The following is an 8,398-nucleotide window of genomic DNA, read 5'->3' on the forward strand; positions in this document are numbered from 1 at the left end:
GCTTTCATAGAGTAAATAATGCATGATTTTAAAACTTTCTGATTTGCCATGTAGGTACCATCATAAACTTTCTCAACTTGTCATTACTGTTTAAAAGTTCTGAGAGGATTCTGATAAGTTACCAGGCTCCTTCGTCAATCACATGTCAAGTTGGTAAATACAAATATTTACAAACAAATATGATGTATTACAAGTGAACGCATCAACTCTCTGGGAAAAGACGGAAAATTAGGGACTAACTGAGAAAGCATTTATTTAGGCTTAGTGACTTGTTTCCTGACTCTGTCTAAAGAGCTTTAAACTCCTTTCTAGAAACTGTTTTGGAAGGAAATGGGAGGTGAGTCTAGGAAAGGCAAGGTCATTTTAGGCTGCATTAAGAGCGTGTACAGCAAACGTGGCCTGGTGTGGCTCTTCTCTGCTGCCCACTGCTCAGGCCACATCTAGAACAGGGGACTCGTGGGGAATTAGAACATCTGGAACAAGAAAGGACAGCAGCACATGGGAGGACTGGGACTTGGGAGATGCAAAGGATGACTGAAGAGATTTGAGTCACTGAGTCTGGAGCAAACTCTTCGTGGCAGGAAGGGATATTATCATCCTGTTCAAATTTGACAGCTGGGTTTTTAAGGGAGTTGCATGTTGTTCAGTTTACTCCAAAAGATATAATGTGGACTAAATGGGCTGAAACTATAGAGAGACAGATTTCATTCCAGTAAGTGGAGGAATCTTCCAGCTGGCAGAGGTGGAATGGCCTGAAACGAAGAAACTTCCAGTCAGTTTGAAGACGGAATCGACTAAGAGGCGAGGCTGCCTTTGCAGTGTACTTGAGTTGCACAGGCCAAGTCTGGGCAGCCATCTGGTAGGAAGGAGGCAGTAAAAGGCATTCAAGGATCAAGCAGGTGAAAGTTAAAAAGCAAAACTTGGCTGTCGAATGAGAAGCTGGATGTATCCATCTATACAGGCACTCACAGTTCGAGTGATGAGGGAAATGAATATTACACTTCCTTCTATTAGTAGAACCCTACATGGACTGGGGAGAAGAGAAGGTGCTCTGTGTATGGAGGAAGACTTTGAGCAAGAAAAATTACAGGGTGTGAAGAAACATACTTCTCTCTTTGAAATAATCCTGAAACTGTTATAAAGATTTGGTTGTTTGAAAGGTTGAAAAAAAACTACTGTTTAATTAAGAACCGCGATGCAGCTTCAGGAAAGGAAAATCACAACTCACAGGCTATCCCAGACCATGGTCTTTATTATTTAGTAGTTTGACACTGTAAATGCATACTATGCCGCATGTAGGTTTAGGGACTGAGCTTTTGTGGTATGTTACAAATATTTTTGCAAGTGATTTGAAATATGCTATTTCAACAAAATGAGTTACTGTAACCTACATTAAACAAGTTCCTTCTTATGTTTACACAGCAAACCATAACCTAGCAAGATTTTGGAAAGGCTGAGGCGTGGTAGCACCCTCCGACTAGAGGAAACTATTCTTCAGTTATTTGTAAATATTGTTATTGACATCATTTTCTATCTTCCAGAGACTTGTTGAGATGTGGTTGCTGATCTTCTTAATAACAAATTATTCAGGCTGGGCAAGGTGGCTCACACCTATAAACCCAGCACTTTGGGAGGCCAAGGTGAGAGGATTGCCCGAGTCCATGGGTTTGAGATCAGCCTGGGCAACTTGGCGCGACCTCATCTCTATAATAAATGAAAAAATTAGGTGGGCATGGTGGTACATGCCTACAGTTCCAGCTACTTGGAAGGCTGAGGCAGAAGGATCACCTGAGCACAGCAGGTCGAGGTGGCGGTGGCCATGAGCATGCCACTTCACTCCAGCCTGGGCGACAGAGTGAGACTCCAACTCAAAAAACAATTATATATTTGTACTTTTGTGCCTCAAAATGTTCTCCCGCCTTTTCCTGACTCCTAAAAATTGCTCACCCAATATTCTTCCCCACCTCTGTGTACTGAAATCCCACCAATGTATCAAGGCTTAGCTTCACACAGGGTGGTCTGAGCCCGCTGTCTCCACTCACCAGCAAGATGGGGGTGTCAGTCAGCTCCACCCCCACATCGAACACTCAACACGGGGAAAGTCCCTAACCCCTGAGTCTTCATTGTCTCATTTGAAAGCTCTCGAATGATCGTTTGCAGATTGCATGAGATGAATTTAAAATATGAGCATGGTACTCAGGGCAGAGTAGGTGTTGCACCGACCAGTCCCCTCTGCATTGTCAGCACGGGGCTTGTGTTTCTCACATAGCACGCGTTCCAGCAAGCCACCACTGTCCTTGAGCCCTACGAGGAGCGTGAGGCTGAGTGGTCTTCTCCAAGGCCCTCTTCCTCACCAAATACCTTTGCTTTCTACCTTCCCTTTTCGACTGTACTTTGTCCTAGAGGAAGAAGCATTTATTTCATTCCAAGATTAAACTCTCCAACTAGGTTTTAATCTCAATCACTTCCTCTCCCCTGGGACCGTGCGCTAGCCATTTTCTCCTTCTGGAAAACATTTTCAGTCTATTCTTCTCTGTTTGTACCTTTTTCTGAACTGAAAAACAAAGCATAAGGTCCATGATGTTAAAAGAAAGAAAGAAAATGTGACTGCTCCTACTTAATTTTTTTCCACTGCCAACTGTTTTTTTTTTAAAGATCGCTTTCAACGACTCACCATTCACACATTCTAAATCATTTCTAATCTGGTTTTCATGTCCACCATCTGCCATTATTTTGAATCTAATGACTTCATAGCTGTAAAGTTTGGTTACCGCTTTTGGGACATCATCTGTAGCAATTCACTCTACTGTGTATTGATAATTTCTACTAGTCTTTTAGAGTCTAAATGTTCAAAACCACCATCATCACCTGGACACCCGGTGCATCTTTCTATGCCCCTCTCATTCTCTCGCCCAAGTACGAAATGTTCACCTTTTAATTTTCCCCCTTCCAGCCCGGCTCGGTGGCTCAGCCTGTCATCCCGCGCCTTTGGGAGGCCGAGGTGAGTGGATTGCCTGAGCCCGCTGGTTCGAGACCTGCCTGGGAAGTAAGACCTCATCTCTACAATAAATCAAAAAATCAGCCAGGCGTGGTAGCGTGCACCTGTAATTCCGGTTCCTCAGAAGGCTGAGGCGGAAGGATGGCCGGAGCCCAGCGGGTCAAGGCTGCGGTGGCCGGGAGCGGCCGCTGTACTCCAGTCTGGGCGACAGTGAGACTCTAATTCAAAAAAAAAAAAAAAATTCCCCCTTTCTTCCACCACACCTAATCTGTGGCCCTCCCTTCCTTCCCCTGATGATTTTACTTCCTAAACAACTGCGATTTATTGATTATCATGGCCACCCCATCAGACACAAAGAGGTTGCCATCACTCACTTGCCACCTGAGCTCCTACCATGACCTCCTAACACATCTCCTTCCTCCTGCTTTCTTTCATTCCACTGCCTCCTGTAGAATTCTGCTCGATTAATTCTTTTTAATGTGTACTTAATGTATGGACACATCACTCCTATGTCGAAAAAAAAATCTTCCAAAGCTATCCATGTTCTATTGAATTAGGTATATTCAATCGACTTCCACTGACACTGAATGGCTCTTGGCGATATGAAAGTTGCCGAGGCTGACATTTGTGGAGCTTGCTATGCTTTGGGGCATGTGAAGACCCGTAGGCATGACCTCCTCTGTGTATGATCCTCACAGTACCCATTCTATGGCCAGCTCCTTGTTGTTGCGGTGCTGCAGATGAGGACCCCAAGGTTTACTTGAGATCGGAACTGGGTCCCTCTATCTCCACAGCCTAATGAGAAAGGCTGTCGTTAAGATCTCCCCACACAACTTTCTTCCTGAGTCCTCAGACAAGCCTCCCTCCACTCTGCTGGCATGTCTTGATCATGTCCGCTCAGTTTTCTCATCTCTGCCTGCTGGGGCCATATACATCCTTTGAGGCCAGTCACCAGTACTAGCTCTAGCAATGTCTCTTATTTTCTCCTGAGCAGCATGGTCCTCACCTCCTTCAAGTTCCCACTCTGCCCCCGTGCCTCACTCAGACCCTTTCTTTTTTTTTTTTTTTTGAGTCGGAGTCTCACTCTGTCGCCCAGACTGGAGTGCAGTGGCCGCTCCTGGCCACCCCAGCCTCGACCTGCCGGGCTCTGGCGATCCTTCCGCCTCAGCCTTCTGAGTAATTACAGGCATGCACTACCACGCCCGGCTGATTTTTTGATTTATTGCAGAGATGAAGTCTCGCCAAGTTGCCCAGGCGGGTCTCGAACCCATGGGCTCAGGCAATCCACTCACCTCAGCCTCCCAAGGCGCGGGATTGCAGGCTGAGCCACCGTGACCCTTTCTAACAGCACAGAATGTCTGGGTCTTGCCCCATTATGGGCTTTCACGCTCACTAAGCCTGGGCATGCTTGCCTTCTCATCTTTGCATCTTCTTCAACGTGCAGTACACTGAAGCTGTGCTGGAATGACTCCACTGAATGTGCTACATTTTAATGTCTGGTTTTTCTGTCTTGCTAAATGGTGCACTCTTTAAGGTTAGGAATAAAACTATAACAAATGTTTGTGTATCTTATAGTAATGATCTCAGTAAATTAGACATAGTTGATACTCAGTAAATAGTGAATCAATGACTGTAAATAAGATGAAAGAAATAGCACATAAGCTGCATGGGTTTCTTCGCCTGTAAATGGCATTAGTATAGGCTGTCTTTAAGATTTCTTCCAGATCTAAAATGTTGTGAGTTTAAGATTCTACATATTCTAGTATTTCCTTCTTTTGTACCAGTTAAAAAAATGACTTTTGCATTTACTGAAATTAAATCTGAGAAACTATCAGAACTATTTTATATTTCATTTTATGTTAGATTGGGTGCCAAGTTAATTTCTTTTCTCTTCTTTATACTAGAAATCCTTAAATATCAAAGTAAATTGGAACTTTTCGATTACTTTAAAAAACTAACCTGAGTATTTGGAAGAATAAAGATTATTTTTAAATTTATTTTTATTTTTCATTTCAATTCACTTTTAATCTTTTTAGTGTAGACGAAGCAGAAAAATTGATGGCATGGTTTTAACGCACCTTTAACATTTGGGTCTTTTTTTCCTCTCTTTTAAGCAGGCTTCAGCAGACACAGTATCTACCTGGAAATGAGTAACTTGTTTTGCTTTCTTTGTTCTTTTTCTTAATGTTCAATGTCTATCCCAAATGGCAAGGCAAATGCAAGTGATATTACGTTCCTTGAAAAAAATTAATGTATATAATATCCTGCTATAAATACACTTGGAAGTTGTTAATGTTTTAGAATGTGTCATATATTCTTAAAGATCAAAGATTAGATATAATTTTAAATGTCTACTTGACAGCTCTATGATAATTCCTTTTTGCAATCATTAATCAATCAATGATAGTTATTCCTCAAAGCAATGCCAAAATTCCAAAGTATTTTTTCATCAATAAGTTATTTGATTATACACCCATGTTTACGGCAGGATTATTCACAATAGGCCAAAAGTGAAAGTAAGCCAAGTGTTTACTGACACATGAATGGGCAAACAAAATATCGTACATCCCAACAATGAGATATTATTCAGCTTTAGAAAGATAGGAAATTCCGACATATGCTACAACATGGGTGAAATTTGACATTATGCTGAGTGAAGCAAGCCAGACACAGAAGACATACAAATACTGTAAAATTCCAGTTATATAAGGTAGCTAGAATAGTCAAATTCATTAAGATAGAAAGTAGAATGGCGGTTTTCAGGGTCTGGGAGAGGAAAAGACAGGGAGTTATTGTTTCATGGGTACAGAGTTTTATTTTGGAAAGTTAAAAAAGTTCTGGAGATGGTAGCTCAAGAATATGAATGTACTGAGGACTAAACTCTGACTTGTTTCTTCTCTTGCCCCAATTATTACTAAAGAGCCTGGGGAGCCATACCCTACAAACCATAAGATCTCATCAGATGGGTTTTTATTAACCCTATATAATGTGGCTCACTTTTCAATCTAACGCTTTATAACAGATAAAGTAGGAAATCAAAAATATTTTATGAGCCTGAAAAGCCATCTCTTGGATAAATTTGCATCTGTATAGAATCCCCTTCCCAGGAATTCCTAGAAGAGCTGGGCACTTTTGTTGTTGTTGTTGTTGAAAATACATGTCATTCTTTTTTGTAATTTTTGGTAGGGTTTGAACATAATGAGGGTCGTTTTGCAACAATTTGTGTGTCCTTGAGAATTTTTTGATAGCTTTTTTCAGAATTGTATCTTTTCTTACTTTTTCCCATTGTATTTTTTTTTCCTTTTAAAAATTATTTTATTTTAAAGATGTGGGGTACAATTCAGGGTTAGGTATACAAATGTTCATTATGCAGGTGCCCTTGTTGATGAGGTGTGCCTCTCCCTCCCCTGGAAGTTTCCCTCAATTGCCAATCCCACCCCCACTCCCCTGGCAGTTTCCCACCACTGCCAATCCCTTTCTTACAGTATTATAATAATTGTTCAAGGTCCGCTTATGAGTGAGAACAGATGGTACTCTGTTCTTTGTTTCTGTGATAGATCACTGAGTATGATCGACTCTAAATCCATTCAAGTTGCTGCAAAGTCCTTATGCTTGTCCTTCTTTATGGCTGCATAATATTCCCTTATATATATGTACCACATTTTTTAAAAATCCAGTCCAGTTTCGATGGACAGCATTGTTGATTCCATGATTTTGCTATTGTGACTACAGCTGTAACAAACATGCATCTTCAGGTATCTTTTTGGTAGAATGACTTGAGTTCCTCCAGGTATATTCCTAATAGGGGGATTGCTAGGCCATATGGAAGGTCAATTTCTAGTTCTTTCAGAAGTTGCCACACTGTCTTCCAAAGAGTGTGCACTAGTGTGCATCCCCACTGAGCTGGGCACTTTTAAGACACTTGCCATTATTCTCTCTGAAGCCTGCTTCTTAGAGCCCTCATTTACATATAAAGACCTTGGCTTCCTCAGGGCTCCCTTATCTAAACTCAGCATTTGTCTTGCTGATTTCAAATTCTTTAGAGAGTCTAACTCTTTCTACCTGTTGCCAATCAGGGAATCTTTTAATTCACCAATGACTTGAAAGCCCTGCTTCCACTTGGAGATGTCCCACCTTCCAGGGTCAACCAATGTAAACATCACATGTATTGTGTTTTGCCTGTAGCGACTGTCTCCCTAAGAATTTATAAAGTCAAGCGGTAACTCCACCATTTCGGCCACATGTTCTCAGGAGCTCTTAGGATTGTGCCTTAAACCTAGGCTACTCATATGGGTTCAGAATAAAGCTTTTTAAATATTTTATGAAGCTTGGCATTTCCATCAACAGTACTTAATGCCACATAGCTGTACACTTCAAAATAGTTAAAATGGTAGATTTTATGTTATTTGTATTTTACCATAATGAAAAAAAAGAAAAAGAGGGACCTCGAGCGGGTAAAAGGAAAACTGTAGCACCAAAAAACAGGAATAAGGGGAATATACAATATATCCTTCTCTGGTTTAAATACTCTAATTATTATTTGGAGCTAAGGAAGTGACTAGTCTTTAATTTGCTAAGGATACCAGATGTGGAGGACCAGGCAGGGAGAGAGCCATCATACACACAGTAGGGGAAGTCACTGTGACTTCCGTGATATGTTCTGAGGAAGGGAGATGGAGAGAGAGGCCCTGTCACACTTAGAAAATGGACTGTCTTGGCCACCTTCTACCCAAGAGGTAATTGTAGTGAGAGGACTTGACATAGGGGCCTGTGAATGTGAGCCTGGTGGAAGGAGGATAGACTGTTGAAACAGATCAGAGACACCACCCATTCCACATCAAGGAAAGGCACCGGGACTACTTGCTGGAACTCACTCACTAAAAGGGCTGGGGTTTGTCAGATTTTGCTATCCCTGTGATACAGAAAGACCCGCGCTCCTCAGCACATCATTCATAAATATTAGGGAAGTAGAGAGCAGACGGTATAGGAGCAAAGGGAATTTTCTTTCCTCCCCCTTCTGAAGGTTTGATCATTTGAGTCAGTGAATCAAACTGACAACAGGCAGATGAACAGGAGTCGAGGTACATTGCCTTATTAACAAGCACAGGGCGACAGTATCCCCACCCACATGAGGCGGAAGGAAGGGCCAGACGACTAAGTGTGTATGCCATCCAGAGGCTACAGAAGAAAAAGGGGCTTGGGGCCCTGCAGGGGAGGAGGTGACACAGGTTATAGGCGAGTAAGAAAAGGAAGCATGAGCCGGGTTCGGTGGCTCAGCCTGTCATCCCACGCCTTTGGGAGGCTGAGGATTGCCCGTGGGTTTGAGACCCGCCTGGGCAGGTGAGACCTCATCTCTACAATAAATAAAAAAAATTAGCCTTGCACCTGTAGTTCCAGCCA

The sequence above is a fragment of the Carlito syrichta genome, unplaced genomic scaffold, assembly GCF_000164805.1.
Source record: "Carlito syrichta isolate Samal-C Ts95f unplaced genomic scaffold, Tarsius_syrichta-2.0.1 Scaffold302106, whole genome shotgun sequence".
Lineage (NCBI taxonomy): Eukaryota > Metazoa > Chordata > Mammalia > Primates > Tarsiidae > Carlito > Carlito syrichta.